Source organism: Tenrec ecaudatus, chromosome 1 (genome assembly GCF_050624435.1).
Source record: "Tenrec ecaudatus isolate mTenEca1 chromosome 1, mTenEca1.hap1, whole genome shotgun sequence".
Lineage (NCBI taxonomy): Eukaryota > Metazoa > Chordata > Mammalia > Afrosoricida > Tenrecidae > Tenrec > Tenrec ecaudatus.
Window position 1 is genome coordinate 300304267 of NC_134530.1, and position 24959 is coordinate 300329225.

The 24959-nt window shown below is 43.7% G+C and overlaps 1 protein-coding gene across 2 annotated transcripts in view; it reads right to left on the reverse strand.

Moving 5' to 3' along the window:
- JARID2 (jumonji and AT-rich interaction domain containing 2) overlaps nt 1–24959 on the reverse strand; it is a 264620-nt gene that overhangs the window by 71932 nt on the left and 167729 nt on the right. The window lies entirely within an intron of this gene.

A 24959-nucleotide genomic window follows, 5' to 3' on the forward strand; every position in this document is an offset into this window, starting at 1 on the left:
AGCATTTCAGTGTAATTTGAGCTGGGGTTGCGCCCAGCACTGTCAAAAGTGTCTTTCCTCATACAAATCACCCTGAGTATGAAACACTTTCAGATTTGTGTTTATGATGATCGAGAACATTTTTCTATGATAGACTATTCCTTAATTCTACAAACTCCAGATGGATTCTTATGCCAGTGAAGCCCAGAAACTCCACTTCAAACAGATCAGCAAACTGGGTCAAGCAAGTGAGAGGAAACAGCTAACTGCATCCAGGGCCTCACACTGCACTACCGCTGGGGTGCATTCTGGGGCACCCGGACGGAAGGGGACAGGAGTTGTTTCAGATCCCGTGACACAATTGTGTATGTGAGTGTGTGTGTGATTCAAAGCCCCTAATGATTTTTTTTAAAACAAAGCTCACAAGAAAGACACTAAGATGGTAAGCTACAGAAATCTTGCTACTGGGGATTCCAGTTCAGGCAAATACACAAGTCTACATGACACCTGTTTGGACAGGTCTCTGCGATCTATGGATGGCTGCAGACAGGTTCTCTCAGCAATACACTCATCTTAGTCTTGTGAGGGTGCTTCCAAAAAGCTAAGCTAAATCAGAACAGGGGCTTTTAAATCTATAAACTTCAAAGAGACTCCTGTGCCAATGAAACCAATAAAATTAATCAAACTTAGTAAAGCTAAGGAACTTAATAAAGGGAGGAATTTAACTGCTCAGTAGGATATGCTGGGCCAGTTCAATTCAAGGATGAGGGCCATCTTAGGTCATGGTCCTTGCTCACTTTCTAAAGCAGGTAATCTTAATAGATTTTCTTGGAGGACAGACAATCAAAGAGACTAGTGATGGAAAAGTCCTTAAAAAATGTGTTGGCGATTAAAAAAGTCCAAGAAAGTTTGGATGATGAATTTTATTCCTCCCCCCCCCCATCACAACTGCACAGCTGCTCATTCCTTCTAGAGGAGTAAGCAGAAGCTGCCCTATAGGAATTTGTAATCTTAGAGAGAAATTCCCACGCAGTGGGGCAAGATGTCTACCTACCGGCCCTGAACCATATAATACCCCAGTTATGTGCACTTTATAGGAACCACCTCGAAAGATGAGAACTCCCACTGGCTGGGGTCACGTTTTCAAGGAAAGGGAGAGGACCACTTACTTCACGCTATACAACATGGAGGCAATCCTGTGACAAATCAACAGGCCCTCCACAGGAATGAGAGGAGAACCTTACTGAAAAATCAAGTGAAGGCCAGGGGAGGGGAGCATCTACATTTCCAAGGAGGCCCTGATATTTCTGTTGGTGGGTCTGGTGGGTAAATGGGCAGGAGCACCCTCACATGGGGAAGGGATGCCGACCAGTGAACTGTGAGGAATCTAAGGGGATGATCACTGGGGTGTTGTATGGTTCAGGTTTGTTTTGAAATTAGTCTCTCAGTCAGACCTTTACTTCGCACCACGTTTGACAAAGGGATTGAAGAGCTACAAAGAACTTCTAAAATCATCCATCTCTTAGAAGACAGAATGGGAAACTGTTATTTTTAGACACAACATCAACAGGACAAGAAGCAACCACAAAAATTAAATTGAACTTCATCAAGATTTAAAACTTTTGTGCAAGAGGCATTTATCAAGAAAATACAGGTGGGGACACAAAAACAGGATAAATTTAGTAACCATCTCCACTAAAGGTTTAAAATCCAATATATAACTAAATACTGCACAACTCAAAAGCAAAATGACAAAATTATCCAATTTAAAAATGGGTAAAATTTTAGAGTAAAAAGTTTCTCAAAGGGTAATGTGAAAATGACTAATAAACACATGAAAATAAAATATATTCACTGCCATTAGTCATATGGTAAATACGAATCAAAAAGACCATTGAGATCGCACTTCGCACCAGCTAGCTTGGCTATAAAACAAAATGATAAGCACTGAGAAGAATGTGAAGCCAGGCCTTCACCCACTGCTGATAGAAATATTTGGTGTGGCCACTGTTGATTGACTTGGCAGGCAGGCCCTTAGATATGCACCCTTACCAGTACTATCATCACACGTCATTGCAGCATTCTTCCTTCACAACAGCATTGCATAGAATTAAGTCAGACACAAAAGGACAAATATTGTATGATACCACTTACATCACATATCCGGAATTAACAAATACAAACAAAAATATGAAACAGTGCCAGTAACTTGGGGAGGAGGGGTATGGGGAGTTAAATAGGTTCACAGCTTCTGTTTGTGGTGCTCAAAGTTGTGGAAATGGGTAAGGAGGCTGCTTGTACAACACTGTATATAGGGTAGTAAAACCACTGAAATGTGCATTTATAAATTAATAAAAAGTTAATTTTTGATATATATATCTTTTCACACAATTGATTTTTATATCAACTTTATATAGATATTAAGCTCACTCCCTGAGAAGAAGATGAAACTCTGCTCCTACTAGGTTTATAGACTTAGAAACCCTATACAAGGTAGCTGTAAGTCAGATTTGACTGGATAGAACTCCCTAAAAGAGTGGGGGGCATAGAATTATTCCATGACCCAGCAATGTTAGGTATATACCCTTAGAAAAATTCCACAGACCAGCAGTTCTCAACCTGTGGGTCTCAAACGACCCTTTCACAGTGGTCGCCCAATTCATAACAGTAGTAAAATTACAGTAATGAAGTAGAAACAAACATGGTTTTATGTTTGGGGGGTTCCCCACAATATGAGGAACTGTATTAAAGAGCTGTGGCATTAGGAAGGTTGAGAACCATTGCCACAGAATATCACTCTAGAAAGAAATGCTGTAAAAATGCTACTCCTATCTAACATATGTATTGGCTCCCAAGTGACAGCAAATGAAAAAGAAGGGGAAAAAAGGCCTAGATCCAGGAATGGGTTTTGGGCTCACACTAAATCCTAGCTCCAACTTAAGGACGATTTCGTTCTTGAATTATGGCCCTGTTCTACAGCAAGGTGTGGTGAAGAAACCGGATGGTGACCGGCTATCAATCAGAATAGTATCTGGGGTCTTAAAAGCTTGTATTCAAATAAGCAGCCATCTAAGCGAGGAAGTCGACTAAGTCCACATGGAAGAAGCACACCAGCTTGTGTGATCCAAGATGGCAATTTAAAAATTCTAATATGGTGAGGAGAGAAGCATCAGAGCAAAAATTCATGAACACCCAATTTGTGGAGGGCTAATTGGGACAATGGGAGCCCAAAACCCATCCACCGAGTGAGTATCTAGTCTGGCTGAGCCACTGGCAGATCCGTTCTTAGCCTTACTAACAACAGAGACCATTGTAATGAGGCTGGATTTACCTTGATACTTGAACACTGGAAAGACTGGACTGGGACAAGTTCTGGTTTCATGGAAGAAATTACTGGTTTCATGGAAGAAATTACTTCCCTGGCTGTTGGGGGTCTGTCTCTTCTTATGCATTATTTGTATCTTTGTCTGTATACTATTGTTTTTACCCTTACTACCTCAATGTGATTTTTGTTGTTGTTTTCTATAGGGTTTCCGAGCTGCAAAGCACAAGGAGTGGACACACAGTGAGAATGACAGGTGCGTGGGGTCATAGGAAGTGCAGGGGGGCGGGGGGTGTGGGGGTGAGGAAAGAAAGGGGACCTCAGGAGTGGATGGTAAAGACAGGAGGGAATACTAGAATGGGTTATGAATGCATAACTCATCTTGAGGAAATGTAACCACGGGGGACGGGGTACTCTAAAAAATATGGTGTGTGTGTGATTGTACAATTCTTGCTATGACTGAATGATTGAACTCCTAGATTATACAATTTGTAAATTGCTTGCCAATAACACTGTTGGGGAAAATGTTCTTCCTACATGATAACCATGATTTATTTATTATAATTATGTATGTGTATATTATAATTTATCATTCTCCATCAAGTACAATATGCTTTTCTTTGTTATAAAATATACTTTCAACAAAATATTTACAAACTCTTTAGATCCTGCTGAAGGACTGAACACAGGACTCTGAAGGTTTGAATGTATTTCACATAAAAAGCTAACCAAATCTTTTTTTAAAATCACTTTTTCTGGGAGCTCATACAGCTTTTATCACGATCCATATACACATCCATTTTCATACACATTTGAACATTTGCCATCATCATTTTAAAACATTTTCTTTCTACTTGAGCCCTTGGTATCAGCCCCTCAATTTTTTCCCAAATAAATCTTATGTCCAAAAAAACCCGAAAAGCAAATCTTGTTAGCACAAATCTTTGAAGATAAGCACTGTGAATAATCAAAATGTTAAGCATCAATAAAGCTTAGGTAGATCTACAAAAGAAATGTGTATGTGTCTCAAATGGCCTTGTCCTTCCTGGAAGGACTCAGCAGCATCGAGAAAATGGAATGATAAAGTTGATGAGGCTACCAGATTAACGGCTCCATTGTAACACAGTGGTAATAAATCAAGCTCCCAATAGAAAAAGACCAATAAATGTAATGTTTTCTACAAAAATAAAAAGTTTCTTTTCTTTAGACTATTCATTACATCTAACTTACTATCTTCAAGATTTATCAAACGAGGGCTTTATTCCAGACACTCCCGCCACCTGGAATGTTTGTTCCTCCCCAGATTCCCACTCAGGCTAGAACCTGCCTCGTCAACCAGGCAAGTTAAGGGAAGGGAACATTCTAGGCCTGTTAAGTTTATAGAGGACATTTCTCCCAAGACTATCCATATGCCACTTGCTCAGAAAGGAACCACCCTGAGGTGCTAACCAGCAATGGTCTACACCCCCACCTCAAAACTCCTCTTCTGTCCTCTTGCTGATCTTCCCCAAACTGGAAGCTCTGAAATGATCTCCTATCCAACTATCACTTGTTTTGTGCCTCTTCCCCCACCGTGCACAGGCAGTCGTCGCCCCATATCCCTGCACAACCTAGACACCTCCTAAAGTATCTATTCAAAGAATGAGTTATCACATCTCTAGGTCACATCCCAAATGCCATGGAAGACCCACAGATTAAAAAAATAAGGTATTTTAAGTGCCATCACAAGGGCATCACCTGCGCATGGCCTATTTCTGTAGGCCTCTAGGTGTGAACCACAAACAGAGAAAGCCCTAGCTCTCCAACAGAGAAAGGAACCCCTAGAAAAATGTGCGATGTGTGCACACAAGCATCACAGGAACGTTTTTGTGTGGAGGGACAGACTGGCAGTATCCAACGAGGCCCAAAAGCTATGGGACAGGCATGTTGTATTTTACTTCATGGAAAAGGTATTGGGCACCAAATATAAGTCTTCATCAATGAAAGCTATAGGAAATCCATTTCTCATGGCCAAAGTCAAAGCAGTCACTGTTCAGTCTGACTCATGCTGAACCCATGTGTTGATAGGGAGATCTCCAAACCTTTCTACCAAGATTTCTCTCTGGCAAATACTAAGGCCAACCTTTCTGTTAGCAGTTGAGCACCTAATTGTTTTTGCCCCACAGGGACTCCAAGCTTCATTAAGGAGTCTTTTAATAAAAGCCTACTAAGCACCTGCGCATGTGGTCACAATTGCCACCATCAACACAGTCATGAATTAATTAAGAATTTACTAAGGCTATCATTTCCACGGTAGAGGGAAAGCAAGACAGTCTGCCGCTGGCACTCAGCCACCATGTGGCCTCAGGGATCCTGTCATTTGTCCTCCACCACACAGCTGTTACAAGCAGCACATTCTGCTGCCTGCTGGAGGGCGTGCCTGAGACACCCAAGCAGACAAGACCACCAGTATCACGTGAAGATTCGGGGCTTCTTGGCTCATCACAATGAGCAGCTTTTAAAACTATTAGAAATGAACCTACTTTATGACTCTCCGTAACCCTGTGACAGCTGAGAACTGCCCCATCCATATTTCTGGACAGTGCTCTTTATGGGAGAGGACCAGATAAATCACCCATGAAGCTGTTGAGTGGATCCAAATCCCACCTGTGCTCATGCTTGACCCTTGTGCCACCAGGGCTCCTGAGAAATCTATCATTTTCCTCTTCTCCCTCATCTACAAAGACCCCTTGACACTGCCACCCCCAATCACTTCTCTCCGACGTTCAATGCCATTGTTACAGCCTTAAAAATCATATCATTGTGAATGAGGGTGAGTGCAGAGTGGAGACCCAAAGCCCATCTGTAGGCACAGGGACACCCTCTTACTGAAGGGATGTGGGAAGGAAATGAGCCAGTCAGCGTGGAGGGTAGCAACAATGAAACATACAACTTTCCTCTAGTTCTTAAATACTTCCTCCTTCCCCTCACCCCCATCATGATCCCAATTCTACCTTACAAATCTGGCTAGACCAGAGGATGTACACTGGTACAGAACTGAAAACACAGGGAATCCAGGACAGATGACTCCTTCAGGACCAGTAGTGAGAGTGGCTATGCCTGGAGGGTGGAGGGAAGGTGGGGTAGAAAGGGGAAACCGATTACAAGGATCTACCTATAACCTCCTCCCTGAGGGATAGACAACAGAAAAATAGGTGAAGGGAGATGTTGGACAGTGTAAGATATAACAAAATAATAATAATTTATAAATTATCAAGGATTCATGAGGGATGGGGGGCGGGGAGGGAGGGGGTAAATGAGCTGATATTAGAGGCTTGCTGTGAGTGAGAATTGGTGGAGTGACACTGAGTTTGTTGTTGGTATTTATCTTTCCAAACCTAATAAAATCAATAAACTATTTTCCCTTTGGAAAAAAAATAAAGGCTCAAGTCGAAAGCAAATGTTTTGAGAATGATGATGGCAACAAATGTACAAATGTGCTTGACACAATGGATGGATGTATGGATTGTGATAAGAATTCTATGAGCTCCCAATAAAATTATTTTTTTAAAAGAATGCTGTCATCTTTACAGGAACAAAGAAGCACATCAAAATACACGCAGCAGTTATTTTGAAGGTTAATAAATGGCATGACTGTGTACAGAAACCTGGGGTGAGCTTTGCCAGGGTTTCCTGCCCCTTTGTAATGCCCTCCCTGAGCCCTCCATACCCAGTCACGCATCTGGAAGTTTCTGGGCTGTGTGCCATTCGAAGTCTCACAAGAGGGTGGCCCATTTCTTCTGGCTTCCTCTGCGGTTATCTACAGTGTCGAGTTAACCAGCTTATTGGTATCTGTGCACTTAATCTCTGGGGCAGCCCTAAATATGGCACAACAGCCATTTCTAGGTTAATTAAATTCCATTTCTGCCCAGGATTTCTGATGGCTGACAAACCTGAGAAGGACACAGTGCTTGAACACAATTGGGCATGGGAAAGGAGGCACACAGGGAACAAGGTATCTTAAAGACCCGCACAGCTGGTCCTTTGTCGAGGGCCTTGTATGCCAAAGCACCATTTTATTAACTTAATTTTCCAATATTAAAAAAATGTAAGCTGGCAAATCCAATTATTTAGATTACATCCCCATTCTAAACAAAGGCCGAGGGATGGGTGGGAGGGAGGGGGCTGTTCATTCAAAAAATAAGACAGTTTGTGTCTGGCAAATGCAGAATGACCGGCATGGCTGTGCTTTGTCCCCAGGGGGAGCCGGCCTGAAGCATTGCCAACTCACTGAAAGGCCTATTCTAAAAAAATAAACTTCCTGTGTTTCCATCCCCCAAATAATTACCCACTCTATTCTACCCCCAGACACACACACACACTACAAACCTGGCAGCGCCTCAAAGAAACATGAGTGCGCCCATGTGCGCGTGGCTCCAGAGGGTAGCTGGTGGTGTGGGGGTCGGGTGAGGGGATATCCTCTACCCAGGCAGGCTGCCCACCAAATTCAAATGCAAGTGCAGTTGCGGGCAAACCACACAGGACGGGGTAAACATCCGGAACAGTGAAGAGAAAATAAACACATCCTCAAGTAAACCCTGGGGCGAGCCAGACCAACAGTCCTACCTCGGAAACAAGAGGCCCTCGCCAATAGACCACATTCTTCTGAGCTGGGGACCCTACTCTGCTCCCAGGGCTTGAACTGGCAGGGGCCTTTCCAACTGTGAGGACAGCACCCCGAGAGAGAAGTTACCCAACACAAAACGCCTGTTCCACAGTGCTTCTGGGGACCAGGCCCTATTCGATCTTTTACAAAGAACACAACAAACAATATATACATATATATCCCTACAGCCATATAGTTCTGACGCCTTATTTCTGAAGTTAGTTGTGAACGGATGAAGTAGTTTGTTTATGCTAAAACCACGGGATATTAAATATTGGTGATGCCTCCCTTAATGGAATGACTCAGGGAACCCTTTAGAGGAAAGACTGTACTATAATCAGATCTGCCTAAAGGGGCTTCTTTTGGGTTCAGGCTTTGCAGGGTCAGGAATAAAGAAGAAGACTGGCAGGGCCAGAGTCCTGGGCTCTTGTGAGATGGGAAGCTCAGGGCAAGGCCTCCGTGTTACCTCTGAAAAGAAACAACACAGGACTACAGGAAGATGATAACACCAGGGCCTCCTTCCAGCACCAAGCTTGTCCTGCTCTGCGACCACATCGATGAAACCACAGATAATTCCAGTTACTCGCTCCTTTTGGATTTCTTAAGTTTTTCTAACATACCAAAAAGAATGAATAATTTCATTAAAATGGTTCGCATAAAAGATTAGTGATTATAAACCCAAACTCACTGTTAGCGACCTGATTCTGACTCAGAGCCATCTCGAAGGTCAGGGATGGGTTTCGGAGGCTACCTCTTTTACAGTAGAAAGCCTCATCTTACTCTCAGGAGTGGCTGGTTGTTTTAAACTGCTCCCGGAGGTTAGCAGCACACCTCCAGACCTATGCCACTACAACATCAAATCGGGGGTAGAAGTGCTTGCCGAATGTAAATAACAAGAATTAGGAGCATTGATCACAAAAAGCTGAAAGTGTTTATAGTAATAATTATGATTTACCAAGGGTTCACAAAGATGGGAGGGTGGAGGGGGGGAAATGAAGAGCTGATACTAAAGGCTCATGTAGAAAGAAAATGTTTTGGGAATGATGATGGCAACATATGTACAAATGTCCTTGATACAGTTGATGAATGGATTGTTATAAGAGCTGTAAGAGTCCCCAATAAAATGATTTTTTTAAAGCTTAAGTCAAAAAGTTTCACCATTTCAAAACCTCAATGAGCTTAATTATTCTAAGTCAACAAATGCAGTTGTTTGGTGCGGCCAGGTTAACTCTGAAATTCACCAACATCGAGTCTACTCTGACACATAACAGCTCTCTCAACTCAGAGTCAAACTGAAAGCCTCCCTTGGAGCAGCTGGTGGTTTTGAACTGCTCGTACTCACCTAGTAGCTAGATAGCAACCCAGAGTGAAACCCACTATACCAAGGCACTGAAGCACCAACCAAATGCAGGTGATCAGATAAGAGCAAAGGAGAATGACTTTGGCATGGTGTATGTCCCTGAATCAAATCAGGACTTGCGAATGCTCGCTCAGATCCTGTTTGAGGCTGACTTGATCCTGCAGCTTCACTGACTGTTATGTAAAGTCTGGTAGGAAGTAGTCACCAGGACTGTGGAAATTGAGATGACTAAATATCAAGTTCTTTTTGTATGTTCACTACAACCTATGGTTTGCTGTCTGTCAAATACCTCGAAAATTACAGTCCACCAACATGTAGTACATGACTGACACTGCGAGAGGAGTTGTACAAATGTTGCTTGTAAACAAGTAAATTAAGCACTGACTACACAGCCTCTGTTGCTGTGGGATGCTCCATCAGCTAACTTTCTAATAAACAGCTTTTCTCTTTCAAAAAAAGAAATAAGTGTATTAAAGTACCTGGTACTGTTGAAGGTAAGAGGAAGAATTAAAAAACACTCAATCATCCCATAATTCCTTTAGGCTATTAAATAGTGGCCATGCAAAACGTCTAATACTGTTTCCTAAGACCTAATCCTGCCAACGCGGACGAAAATGCTCATTTAGAGAAGCACATCATCAGCCCACATAGAAGAGCAGCAAACTCCGGCTTTGGGAAGTCTGACAATTCCCACAGTAAGTGCATTACCCCAGCAGTCAGGCACTGGAAATGAAGCATCTGAGAGAAAGATGGGTCCCTACTTCCACTTACCTACTTTTTGGAAGAGGGAGAATTAGGAAAAATGAAAAGAATATAAAATACCAATGCTTATTAGCAACAGCAGTGTCTACAATCTATGCACAACTACTTCCCCAAAGTTAAACATAACTTGGTACTCTGAAATCTTAGGTAAATGATGACAAGGCACACAAAATATGCTTCAATTAATTTAATTCCTCAATCATATTTTTCGAAAAATACCTTATGCAGCATGCTGGAGTGTCAGAAGAGCTGCTGCCTGGAAAGCCAGGGCTGTCATAATGAGGGAAATGTTTGACACAGGCTTCTTTTGTGTTGTAGAAAGCAGCCATGTCAAATGTGAGGAGGATCATCATTACTCAACAATTAAAGCGGCAACACGGCCCCTTTGTTCTGTCAGTCACCACTGGCTCTGCGTTGTAGTTTACCATGTAAGCAAAGCTGCCCTGCCACCACCTCCAGGTGACATAATCCCCTTATCATCAGGGCCCCAATGCCAAAACAAACACCCAAGAGCTTCAAAATCTCTTCTGAAGGAAGGCACCATGCTGACCAGAACGCTAGTTTACAACAGAAGAGACTAAATGACCACAAGGGCAAAAGAATAACTCTCAGAGAGGTTAAGCATCTTAAGAATCTAGTCAAAGAAATTCCCAGTGCTCCACTGTAGTTACAAGGTGTGAACAAATTGTCTAAAGTACATTTGGAGTTAAAAGCCACTAGGACCAAGTGAAGATGTTAATCTGCCTCTCCACCCACTCTGGAAGTGAGAGTGTGTTTGAATATTTCAGCAGAAATACTCAGCCACTTGCCCATGTTATGTTATTCGATACCCGCTTACAAACTACCAGCAATCTCCTTCAACCCTGGCAAAGATGATGGGGATGACACAGTGAGGGATTGGGGTTTGACTTCCTGCTTTCAGGAAGGGAAAAAGGAATAAATTACTTGTTCAGGTGCTACACAGTTCATTCATGAAAAGCCTCTATCTGGTAGGATCCTTGTAAGGGTATAGCAGAAATCAATCCTGTCAAACCTCCCCACCAGATTCTAAACACCCCCTCTCAGCACACCACAGAGGCGACGCTCACAAAGCCAGCCACACACTCCCAGACCCATCCCAACGTGGCCTTCAGATTTTTGCATCTTCGGCTTCTGGGCAATTTCCCTGCCCACTGGAAATCTCATGAAGTAGCCAAAAAAGGACCCATAGATGGCAGTGGAGAGTGGAGCTGCGCGCTCACCCCAGGAGAAAATGGCATTCCGACTTTTGCTGAATGATAACAAACCCCGACCATAAACCAATTTTCAGGACTTACATTCAAATGTGGTGCCAATCACAGAATCAGCTGCCGTGAATGAAAAGGGTAACGGGAACCCCACAAGAAATACCTTTTGATCCCACCGACTCAATGTCTCAAAGTTCTTTCCTTTGAAGCTATTACTGCACTTCTCTTAGTGTCTGGAAGGGAGGGAGGACGGCGATAACAAAATCCAGTGTTTGTTTTCTGAATAGCCACACCCACCCCAACCGAGTCACGAAAGGGCGAATTCATTAAGGCAACAAGGACCTAGCACAGTGAATCTAGTACAACGCACCCTTCAGAAAGAAGCCCAAAATATTTATGCGGAGGCTCGCAGATTTCTTTCTTAGACTGATGCATACCGTTCACTATATTTCAGAGCATGGGTGTTACTTAAGCCAATACCAAGCAAACTGCTGAGTGAAGAAATCTGCTCTCTAGTACATTCCAAACATCATTTCTTCCTGAACATTTACTTACAAAAAGAGGTTCTTATGACAATTGCCTAAAGATGAGGAGCCATGATCGCAATTAAAGAACTGGCTAATAGCTAATGAATAAGAGAAGAGCCATTATCCTGCTTCAGAATGTGTTTGCTTTGTCATCTGGAGTAATGGAACATTCTCCATCTCTGGGAAGCAGCCCACACCCAACATCACAGACTCAGTTTCCAATCTCCCTGGCAGCAGCCATGATAGAGGAGACATACTAATGCCATGGAAATTAAACAAAGTCAAGGCAATCACCTTCCCTCTAAATGACTAGATTACCCCTTGCACGGCCTAGGATATTGAAATCAAGGTTCAAGGTGACACAAGATATAACTGAAACCAAGCAAGCCCGTGGCCCTCTTAAACCAGACCAACCTCGGGGGAGGGGTCTTAACTCACACCTTCCCTCTTCATCGCCATTACAGGATCTAACACACCTCTCATACTAAGTAAAACAGCCCCCATTCTTCCTCACTGGCCACCATGCCAGCCAGTCTTCTCTCTCAGGGGATGAACCCAGACCGTCTAGTGGAGAAGAGAGGAGGCTGTGTCTGTGGATAACTGCACAGGTGGGTGGCACACGGTCCGTGAACATCTTCAGGACAATCATGTCCACCATAATTGAACTGAACCCCGAGAAGGGCCAGGCAGGAATGTCTTATGACTAGACTGTGCTTTGATCACAAAAGTCATTCTCTGGCTCACTGGAAGGAAGGACACCAAATTACAACCAGTTAACCCGAGAAACCCTTGCACCGTGTGACAGAGCCCCTTTCTGGAGTTCCATGTTTGCATGGGCTGTGATACGACTGAAGTAGCACAACAGGCTTTTTGGGTAGATTTGGGCAAAATGGGTAGTGCAGCGTCTCAAATGGATTCAGGATAAGAGGAAAGCATGCTGAACACACCTTCCTCCCTCTTCACCCCTTTCCCTCAGAGTATTGAAACTCACTGGCAGTGTCTGTCACCAGTAAGTCCCAGGGCCCCAAAGAAAAGATGCCAACAGGACTGAAGAGAAACAGGCTGTAATGTCTATCACTGAATGTGCATCACTTCAGCAACTCCACAGGCTTGGAAGACATTCTGTTCAATTAACTGCTTCACTAATCCTTCCTGCTTGAGCCCATTTTCCTTGTGTGCCCACAGGAAATGAGAGCCACAGGTGGCCTCCTGCAGCACACAGCTTCAAGCCTACAGACATGCGGCTGCCACCAGAGAGCGCTCATGTGGCCCACCTCACTGGGTGTCAGGGTTGCCTGGACTACACATTTTCTAGATAAGGTATCTGGGAGGGGAACCAGCAGTCCAGATCAGAGAATCAAAGAGAGACTGGCGGGGCAGTGGTTACGTGCTCGGTCGCTATCTGAAAGGTTGGGGTATGACTCCCATCCGCCCCTCTGTGGGAGAAATGTGGCAGTCTGCTTCCTGGAAAACCCCATGGGGGCAGATCTATTGCCTATTAGACCATTCTGGAATCAAGGGGACCCCGGGAAGCACAGTTCTACTGTGGCACCCAAGCTGATTTTCAGTGGAGTAGGTCCCCAGGCTTTTGTTCTAATGCACCTGTGAGAGGACTAGAATGGCCAATCCCTAAGTATAGCTGCCACGCAGATTCCCCAGCAGAGCACCACTCAGGGCCGCGGTTCAAGGGAACTTCAGATTATTTCATAACTATTCTGAGAGATGCTATACCATTCTGAGGAGCATGTTTCAGGGTGGGCAAAGGCAGGAATCACAAGTGAATCTAATGTAGGCACAACAGGTAGAATTCTGGGGGTCCAATAATGAACAAATGCCCTCATTCTCCAAAAGGGATCATAAGCAGAAAGCAAGGATTGACCTTCCTTCTTCTCTACCCTGCAACTCACTATTTAATGAAAGAGCTCAGCAGGGCATTCCTCCTCAGGGCGGCCTAGGCAGTACTTGCTGCCAGCAAAGGGACTCAAGACAGAATCACATCCATAAAGATGTAGGGGACAGGCCCCCCAGGGGGAGGGACATAACAACTCTCTTTATAAACAGTCTCCTCAATTCTGCCGCCCAAACACGCCCTAATGGTCTTGCTTTGATCAAAGAGGCATCAATCTGTAACTGTGTCAATATGCTGCCAAACACCACACTCCCGGCCATAGATCAGCCCTGGGAAGGGTCCCTCGGCCTCTCCATTCTCCAGCAATTTGTAAATGAGCCTGCTAAGAGAGCATTCCCACTTCCTGCCCACCCCACCAGAGCTCATACCCAAACAAGGGCCTGAGGAACACACTGGGTTTGGTAAAACTGGGTAATTCGCCTTCCTCAGCTGCATCTTTCCACGGCCTCCCTCTGGCTTTATTTTGGTTTATCATCTCATTCTGTTTCCACCATATTTTTGAAAGCCCTTTCGTCTAGTACTTCCTGACAGGACACTTCATTTATGACACAAAGTATAGCAGTCTAGCACCACACGCTTTCCGTGGTGGTCAAAAGCATTTTGCAAATGAAAGAGGATGGCCCTTAATAAGATGGACTGAACTCAATGTTAGTACCAAGGTGAGGACGGTGCGGGAAGCTGGTGTTTCACTCTGTTGTACATGGGGTCCCTGTGTGTCAGAACTGACTCCACAGCAGCAAACAATAACCTATCAACCTGAGCCTTTTCAATGTCTTCACAATAGAAGGTAATCACTGAAGAGAAAATTCAGAAGCACAAAACTAAGAAGAGGCAAGATATGACAAAATAACCATCTACAAATTATCAAGGGCTCATGAGGCAGGGGGGAGCGGGGAGGGAGGGGGAAAAAGAGAACCCGATGCAAAGGGCATAAGTGGAGAGCAAATGCTCTGAAATGATTAGAGCAAAGAATGTATAGATGTGCTTTATACAATTGATGTATGTATATGTATGGATTGCGGTAAGAGTTGTATGAGCCCCTAATAAAATGTAAAACAAACAAAAAAAAGAAATGGTTTGATCAAGTACAAGAAAACAAAAAAAATTAAAAACAAAAAAAACTAGGAAGAAGATCTCTCCTTTACTCAGTTTCCACACCAAAGACAGAGATGGGAAGATAAGTCCAGGAACTATTACTATACTAAGAGGAAATCCCTGTCCCCTCACCCCGATCCCTACCCCACAAGGTACGTGGTGTGTTAACAGTGTCTTGGGTAAGATGTATAAAATCCTGCAACAGAGCGATTGCCTGGTGCAATTGCAGGTTGAATGAGTGAGGGGCAGTTAAAGAGAGGATAATAAAGATGACACAGACGCACACTGGTGCACATACAACCCTGCTGCCAGGCCTGTACAACCGACCCCTTCGTTTCATGAGGTACGGGCTAATTCAGTCCCAGCAAAATATAAAATACGACCTTGGCTAAAACCAGGAGTCAGCTGGGTGTGCGGTTTTGCCATTCCCTGCCAGGCCCTGGAACAACATGCCTCTGAGAGGGGAAATCAGCTTGGGAAACTTAAATCATTCACCATGTGGGAATGTTCCAAGCAATGGACAATGTATCCCCACCCCCACCTCCCTTGGCTCCTTTCTTAAAGGTCCTTCAAGGCAAACAACTAGAGACAAAGGCAATCTCACAGCCCTGGGCTTCTGGATGCTGGTTCAATCAACAATGAAATCACCCAGGCAAAGCACTGATGAAGGTGGGGGAGGGTCAAAGTGGAATAGTGGGCAGGCTAGGTTCTTACTAGGCCCAGATGTCCTGGCTAGAAGCCACAAAACCTCAAGGCAGTCCTATAAGGCACATGCAGAAACAACACATACCTGGCAAGGAGGAATCAAATGTTAAGACGATCAAAACTGGAGTCCTAGTCGCTCACAGACAGAACAGAAAAACATAGATAATACACAAATTCTATTATTGGAAAGGCTACGTAATAAAAGGCTAACCCATTCCACCAAGAAAAGGCATTCTTAGGAATCTTCCAAATGTGATGGTGGTATTGCCGGATAAATGGATAAATGTTACACTCTTAACCGCTAGGCTGACAGTTCAAATTAAACTGCTACTCCTTGGGAGAATAAGGCTAAGTGTTCAAATAAAAATTTACAGTGTTGTAAATCTCATATAGGATTGCTATGAGTTGGAATCAACTTGGTGGCCCTGAGTTTTAATGGATCCTTTTCCCATAATCTAACCAGGCCAGTTTCAGGAACGGAACAGTCTCGCCCACACTAACATGCATTTGGTTTTTCAGGTGTTGAAAAGAAAGAATGACAGGAAACCAACCTGCCTTGGGTTCCCTCTAACCCCAATGCAATGCTCTGGGCCTTTACATGAAGCAGCCACCCCAGCTCACCTAGAGTCCTTCTCTAAGGGGAAGAGCCGGTCCTTTCCCCTAGCATCCGCTCCAGGGAACTGTCAAATAAGAAGTGATCTTAGAAGCTGTCAAACAAGCTTGATGCTCTGATGTTAGGTCTGGTGTTGGCTTTGCTAGGCCAGGATCCTTGGGGGTTTGGTAGTATGGCATCCCCTGTAATGTGAAGATTAGGATGAAGTGCAACTCCTCACTCAGGCCATAGATGATAGCTCCTGGAGGGTGTGACATCTCTCTCTCTGTCTCATAGCTCCCCAGAGGGCGTGAACACACACACCCACAAACACCACCAACCACCACCACCACCACCACCACCCTCCCCCTTTCTTGTTCCTGCTGGGCTGGATCCTACACCTGGCTTCTTGGGACTTGATTCAGCAACCTGTCATATTGCCTGGAGACCATGGTCTCACTCAACTATGCCTCCTTTGGCCGGTATTCTTCCCACTTGCTGATTCATCTTTCTGCTTCCTCAGGCCCAGCAGCTGTGTGAGTTTAGAAAGGCCTCCAGCTTAGCACATGATACTTGCTATCTGGATACAAATTTCTTTCTTATATATATTGTGTCACTGTTTTTGCATCACTATGAAACACAGCCTAACACATGTGCTAAAGAAGATTTAGAATTCAGAGTTCACAGCGCAGGTCGTAAGTCTAAAGTTAGTTAGGTTAGAAGAAGGATGAAAAAAAAAAAAAGAAGAAGGATGTTGATGTTGTAAGTTGTCCACTAAAATCAAACACAAATATTCTGTGAAAGAAGGTTGCTTTATTTCAGCAGATTAGAATGAGCAGAAGCAGACCTATGAAAATTCTAGCAATGTGGACCCAACTATGTATATTATGTTCAACTAAATAAAAGCCAGATTTGGGGGGGAAATTTAATAAATAAATAAGTCAGATTAAAAAATATATTCGTAAATAAATAAATAAAGCCAGATTTGAAAAACCAGGGATCTATGAAAATTCACCTCCAGATGAAATCAAATGAAGCTTATGGTAATCAAAAGTAAACTAACTAGATTTTAAATATCATCATCATTATTGGCAGCTGCAGTACAGTGAATTTTGTAATCTGGCTCTTTAGTCATGGCCTTTGTAACTCTCGCCAAGTAACGTTTTCCTGATGGGAATGGGTAAGAGAAAGCAGGTAGGGTAAGATATCTATGGGAGAGTGTATGATTCTATTGGAGTTGACTTCGATTGTAAAAACCTGGTAATCTAATGTGGGGGTTGGTCAATTTTACCATCCCAGTAAAATTGGAGGATCTGATGATTTCAGTACTGCTTCCTTAAAAAGCCTTCCCAAAGCAGGCACAGAAAGCTTGACATCAGAGAGGCAGCGGAGTAGCAAAGGAACCACAGTGGCACAACCATGATCCAGCACTCCACGGAGCAGTGGACTTCCATTCCAGGTTTGTGGCGTGGGTGAACCAGGTACTTTAAAGAGGAGCTTAGTTTGCTGACCCACTGAGCCAGAACAAAGCCCTGAGGCTTATCATGGAGTAGCACGCCTATAGCATTTATTGGCAACTCCTGAAGAGCTTAGTTAACAATGCCAACCAAATAGGGAAGAGACCCGTAGGCCACTCAGCTGTGATGAGGACCAGAGGGCTGTATTTGGCTTTCTAGCACTGCTAAGAAACTTACCTGACTGAAAGAACAGCCTGGAAAACTTGAGTCTTTCTATTCCTGAATTGTAATCTGCTGTAACCCATAATTTTGAGTATGGTCTTTGAATTGTGTGGCCATTACAATGAATTATCAAAGCCAGCTGAGAGGCAGAGTGTGCAGTCAGAGGAACGGTTGACATGAGAACTATTCGGAAAGACTAGAGGGGATAGGCATGTCTGACCCAGCCTCACAAGAATCAGCCTGGACAACTAATGCTGATGATGGTGCTGCTTCCCTACCTGGGTAAAAGAAGGCATCTTTTATTTATTTATTTTTTAATCATTTTATTAGGGCTCATACAACTCTTTTTACAATCCCTACATGTATCATTTGTGTCCAGCACATTCGTACATACACTGCCATCATCATTCACAAAACACCTGCTTTCTACTTGAGCATTTGGTATCAGCTCCTCACTTTCCCCCTCCCTCCCACACTCCCCCCTCCCTAGAAGGCATCTTTTAAACCCATTTTAGGGGCCCTGGTGATGCACTAGGCTGCAGTCTGCAGGGTTTAGAGTTTGAGACCAACAGTCGGATCCATGGGCGAAAGCAGGGCCTTCTAATCCTAAAAACAGATGTAGTCTCAGAAACTCTCCTAAAACAGGTGGGAGACACACAACCGCTTAAGACAAAGTGGGTGCATAAGCAAATGTGGTGAAGAAAGCTGATGGTGCCTGGCTATCAAAAGACATAGCATCTGGGATCTTAAAGGCTTGAAGATAAACTAGCGGCCATCTATCTCCGAAGCAACAAAGCCCACATGGAAGAGCACACGAGCCTGTGTGATCACGAGATTCTGAGGGAATCAATTATCAGGCATCAAAGAACAAAAAATCATATCATTGGGTACGCACCTCTATGATACGATCCCTGAGGACAACCAGATTTACAAGCAAATGTGGCGAAAAAAGCTGATGGTGCCCCGGCTATCAAAAGAGATAGTGTCTGCAGTTTTTAAAGGTTTGAAGGTTAACAAGCGGCCATCTAGCTCAGAAGCAACAAAGCCCAAAAAAAAAAAAGAAGCAGCAGCAACAAAGTCCACATGGAAGAGGCACACCAGCCTGTGTGATCATGAGGTGTCGAAGGGATCAGGTATAAGGCATCATCAGAACAAAAATATCTTACCATAGTGAATGGGGGGGGGAGTGTAGAGTGGAGACCCAAAGACCATTTGTCGGCCACTGGAGATCCCCTTGCAGAGGGGTCTAGGGGAGGAGATGAGTCAGTCAGGGTGCGATGCAGCACCAATGAAGAATACAGCTTTCTTCCTTCCTCCCCTCCCCCCCACCCATCACAATCCAAATTCGACCTTGCAAGTCTGGATAGAGCAGAGGATGTACACTGGCGCAGATCAGAGCTGGAGGCACAGGGAATCCAAGGCGGATGATACTTTCAGGACCAGGGGTGTGAGGGGCGATACTGGGAGAGTAGAGGGTGAGTGGGTTGGAAAGGGGAAACCTATTACAACGATCTTCATGTGACATCCTCCCTGGGGGATGGACAACAGAAAAGGGGGTGAAGGGAGACGTTGGATAGGGCAAGATGTGACAAGATAATAATTTATAAATTATCAAGGACTCATGAGGGAGTGGGGAGCATGGAGGGAGGGGAAAAAAGAGGACCTGATGCAAAGGGCTTAAGTGGAGAGCAAATGCTTTGAAAATGATTAGGGCAAAGAATGTACAGATGTGCTTTATACAATTGTATGTATGGATTGTGATAAGAGTTGCATGAGCCCCTAATAAAACGTTTTTTAAAAAAACCGGTGGGAGGGAGGCCTTAAACGAATCTTACCTTGTCCTACAGGGTCCCTCTGTGATAGATCTTTGAAAGAGGTCATTTATTGTTATGTCTTAGTTGTTCATGGCTGTAGTGTATCACTCTATTCCCTTCCAATACTCTGAGTGGTTTCATTTTGGGTACAAACAGGGTCCTAAAATTATCATTGTAACAATATTGAGGGTTTTTTGGTTTGGGTTTACATTTCTCTCCCTTTCAGTTCTTCCAAGCACCTGGCCCCACCCTCACCTTTACACAACACTCAAGGACAACCTACTCAAACCCTAAACAGCATCAAGACTACAAACACTACAAAGTACATTTTAAAGCGTAAGCCATGGATGGGTACATGGAACTACCCTACAGAGCAAGCAAACATGACAAGTAGCAAGAATCATATGCATTAAGTGACAGCTACTCCAATAATCTAAAACACAGCTAGCTTGGTACAAAAAACAAACTGTTGGACACCGAGTGAAAGACGGGAATAAGCTTATGAGAGGGCATGTACTTTATGGGTAGGTCCTCCGTCCAGGTAATAAATTAAACCTAAGCAAGTTGAAACGTGAAGTTAAGGAACGAATGAGGTGTGCTAGCATATTTTATGTTTGTACAAAAACATTCTGAACCCCTTCACCTGTTATCTCTCTTTCTCTCTCTCTCTCTCTGAAGAGCTTCCTACTACAATCACAAAAGGGGTTGGGGGGGAGGAATGTGATAGATATTAGATTCTTGTCTGCTCATCAGCTAGACTGTCACCCATGAATACTAAGTATAACATGAGAATTAACAACGTGCAGGGAAGTGCTACTGTCTTCAAATTTTCCTCCCCAGAGCCCAGAAAAATCTGAGGAAAACATAAGGAGCCCTCTACTGGTGTGGGTGTGGGTTTGTGGGTCCCTCCACATGGCCAAGGACACACCGTGCAGTAATATAGCCAAGAGAAGGCCGAGATCATCTTACATACATACAAGGGAAGCCGGCACACCACCATCACTTGCCTAGGTACGCCCAAGATTCAATTGCACTGTCTGCTTTGAAGAGTTGTTTACAGCCCAAAACTGCTCTCGCTCCAAAGGCATGCCCATAAGTATGGCACACTGCACACAAGCAACTATCTAAGTAGAAATTCCACCCGGGAAAAGGAGGTGAGGGTGGGGCAAAGGAGACGTGTGTGCGTGCAGCTAATGATGAGTGTACAAACTAAAGGAATTGTTGCTCTTCTCTTTCTGGCACAAGTAAAAGAAGGAACTATTTAAGTCTCAAAAGAACAAGCAGACGGGATACTAGTTGTCTTGGCACCAAATATGAAGCTAAGAGATCAAGGGAGGGCACACTGATGGATCTATCCCAAGCTTTTCCGACTGGTATGAGCAAAGGTTTTCTTTAAAATCCAAAAACAGAAAACTAGGCAAGGTTACAAGGAGGGGGCCACTCCCCACCCCCCCCACACACTGTGTTTTAACAAACCCAGCAGGTTTGCCCCTATCAGAAAGGTACTGGTTCAGGTATTATGGTGGCTTTGGGCAGTAAAGAGAACACAGTTTAGAAGTCTGGGTGCACCCAGGCACCTTGAGAAGGGGAAGAAAGGACTATCTACTTCCAAAACCAATCCTCCGTGAACCGGTAACCCGAAAGTTTTACCCTAGAGGCACTGGTGGCAGAGTAAGAATGATGGGGCCAGTCTGCAAGCCCCTAACACAAAAGGTGGGGAACAAAGTGCCCCACGACCAGAATCATGCACCACTAACTCATTCCTTCCCAGACAAAGGCCTGCTGCTCACTTTTCAAAGGACTTCAAGCTGAAGCAGATCTTATCAACAATTATTCAACCAGCCTCTACACTTCCTTTGTTCTCTGTGTACAAACCCAAACCTACTGCCTTCAAGTCTATTCTTACTCATAATGACCCGCTCGAGGACAGGGTCAAGCTGCCCTTTGGGTTTCCAAGGTTATAAATCTTTATTGGAGTAGAAAGCCTCATCTTTCTCCAGAGAAGCTGGTGGCTTCAAACTGCTGACAATGTGGTTAGCAGTCCACACAAGGCACCTTCTCTTATATAAAAGGGCTTCAAAAAGTCCATGGATACATTCCGTATCTTCAATTCTATTTCCGAGAAATTTTTATATATACAGACTCATATGTAGACCCACCATCGCCAGTTAAAGGTTGGAAAACTCTGTTTTCATTTAAGCACTGCCCAGCTCAAATAAAACAATCTGTTTCCTGCCCGTTCCGCATCAAGCTAAGCAGTCGTTACACAAGAGAAAGAAAAGGCTGTCTCTTCCTATAAAGATGTATATTCTCAGAAACTATAAGGAACAGTTAGTTCTACACTGTTCTATACAACCTAGCCACTGCAAAGGGAATGCCACTCAACAATCTGCCTCAGAATGACAGGGTCCCACAAACAAGAGACTTTTCCTGAGGTAGAACTTAATCAACAATGAGAAATTGCATTATGAATGGAGAACCTGGCTAATTTTTAATGGGCTATTACTGCTATTAGCCTCGTCAGTTTACAAACACCGCTGACCTGCAGCACTAAAACCTCACAAGCCCCAGAGATCACAATTGCTCAAGCTACTTGGAGGGCATACCCGTCTGTCTCTGGCTTCCCGGCTGCTACAAGGCAGCGGTCAGCTAGCCGTGCCTCCACCCTCTATCCTCTCTACCTATCCCGACACCAATCGCTCTTCCACAGCAGTCTACTTCTATCGCTGCAATCACTACACAGAACTCACAGGCAAAATTAAGTATGGTATTTTATCCCTTGATGCTAACTGGTCAACATGAATCAGGATCAGTAAACAGTAAGTTCCATGTGTCATGTCGGCAGGGATGTCTCACAGGGAGAGCATGTGTGCCCTGCCTCCAGAGAGCTATTTATCTCCTTAGCACCTCCAAATAAGGTCATCAAGCTATGGCCTGATCGACAAGATAAACTCCACCCCTTCACTCTTAGTCTCAAATTGACAACAGATTATGTAACTACCTACCACAAGTTCCCATTTATAATTCAACAAAAATAGGGTAATACTATTGAGGATGTCTAATTTAGACCCCAAGTCAACAGAGAGAGGCTCAGAATTAGACAACATGCAGGTAGAAAACTAGTACATAGCATGGCTCTCCAAAAGTCAGTTCAGCCTGCCCCCCTCCCCCACGCCCTGTGACAGTTTTCCTCCTTGGTTCCTAAAACTAATGCCCTAAAAAAACCTAGTTTTAAAAAACAAAAAACAAAAAAACAAAAAAACCTAGTTTTGCCAGCTGACCAGATTAAAATGAAAACACACATGTAAACTTGTGTCAAAAATTCCTCACTATCCACTGAAAACCAAAGAAACTCACTGCCATTGAGTCAATTCCAACTCATAGCAACCCTACAAAACAGAGTAAATTGACAGGCCTATTTATCAATAGCTTTGTTAGCGCTGGTTAATTCACCAAGTAGGGAGACAAGGTCAAAGTGATTCATTTGCAGGGAACAATCCAGCCTTGTCCATATTAACCCCACCATTACAGACCCATGAGAAGCCTCCCACAAGTTCAATTTCCATCTTTCCACCACTGTTTGGTTTAGCACTTAACTGGCTGCAATACTTATTTATGTGGTACCCTCCTGGCAGTAGCTTATAGCTAAATGTGGAAGCAAACACATATTTTAACTGACCACCCCTCCCTAGCTAATTTAAGAACTCAGTGGTCTGGATCAGGACTGTGTTGGCTTGATTATTCAGTAGTCTTACACAGAACTTGAAGCTATTATTACTTGTAGAAAATATGAACTAAATATATAAAACTACCATGAATAACAGTGGCCATGGGTTTCAAGAGATCAGAAATAACAATAACATTGTTACAGAAAAAAAAACCAAGATAAGAGTAGTTCAGCTGATTCTTGATCAACATGGGAGCTAGGAGCACTGATTCACATCTCCTCACTGAAAATCAGCACATACACTTACCTACTAATACTCTACTGTTGATAAGCCTTGTCAACAACATAAGCAGTTAACTTGTATTTTGTATATTACATGATACTGAACCCACATAGAGGTTACAATTCAATTGAAAATCAAAGGGAATTTTGCAGCAAGTGCAAGGTTTTTAAACGCCTGCTGGCAACTCACAAAACAAACACCACAGCTGCCAAGAGTCAATTCTGACCCATAAGGTCTCTAAGGCAGTCTATCTTTAGGGGGTCAGAGAATCTCATCTTTCTCCTGTAGGGTATCAGTACCTACCCAATAATGGGACCGGGCTATGGTTTCACAACCTTCCTTTGTCATTTTTAACATATTGCTTACATGCTGGATTACGTATCTTGAAACGGAAGGCAATCACAGCGGCAGACCTCAACAAAGGGCATACATCAAGCAATTCAAAATGTCATGACTTTCCTTGCTCCTTGGGAGCAGCTACACCACCACCAGCGGCACTTTGTATGGGTTCCATGGTGCTATCCAAGGTTTATGTACTGTACCACACACAATGGAAAGTGTGCAGGAGCCTCGAGGAATCACTTGATACTGTGACATGTAGTTTTCTGGAGACGCAGACTGTGCACAGAGATAGCTGAACACTTGGGCTTTCTGGGAGAGCAGCAGGGCGAGCATGTAACTGCACAGTACAGTACAGCAGTACAGTGGACGCTACAGTGAATTACATGCAGTTAATTGTTACCACAACTTTCGTAGCTTTTTCACATTTCTCTTCACTGAAAATGGTGGCATGTTTTGTGTGTGCAAATTTTAGTTTTAACTTTTTCTAATCAATTTGTATGACTTTTCATGGTAGAAACAATAATAAACTCGGCTGTATCTATGTATTTGAAGAATTGCTATCTAAAGTTTTCTTAGTTCTAGGCTGCTTGCTCCATTGGCTTTCTTGCAAACTGTCACAAATCTCCAAAAGTATCTCCAATCTATTTCTGGAATTAAATCTTTGTGTCAGTGGGTCAATCTACACAAATCAAACCAATGTTGTTCAAGGGTCAACTGCTCTCCAGATGGTATGGTTGGTTCTTGATGTCCTCACTGCAGCCCAAGGGGTACCTAGGCAATCATTAAAATCCTGACCACACTGTTAATATTGCACTCTGTCAAATATATATGACGTGAGGTATAGCTTTCCTTGGAATAGCCATATTCCTTATTTCAATTAGACCAAAACCCCATAGCCACTAAGTCAATTCCAATTCATATCGATCCTGCGTAGCTTTGATGAAGCTGTAAATCTTTATAGGGGTAGACAGTCTCATCATTTGCCCATGTTGCAGCAACTGGTGGGTTTGACCTGTTCGCTTCCTATGTAACTCACTACACCAGAGTTCCCA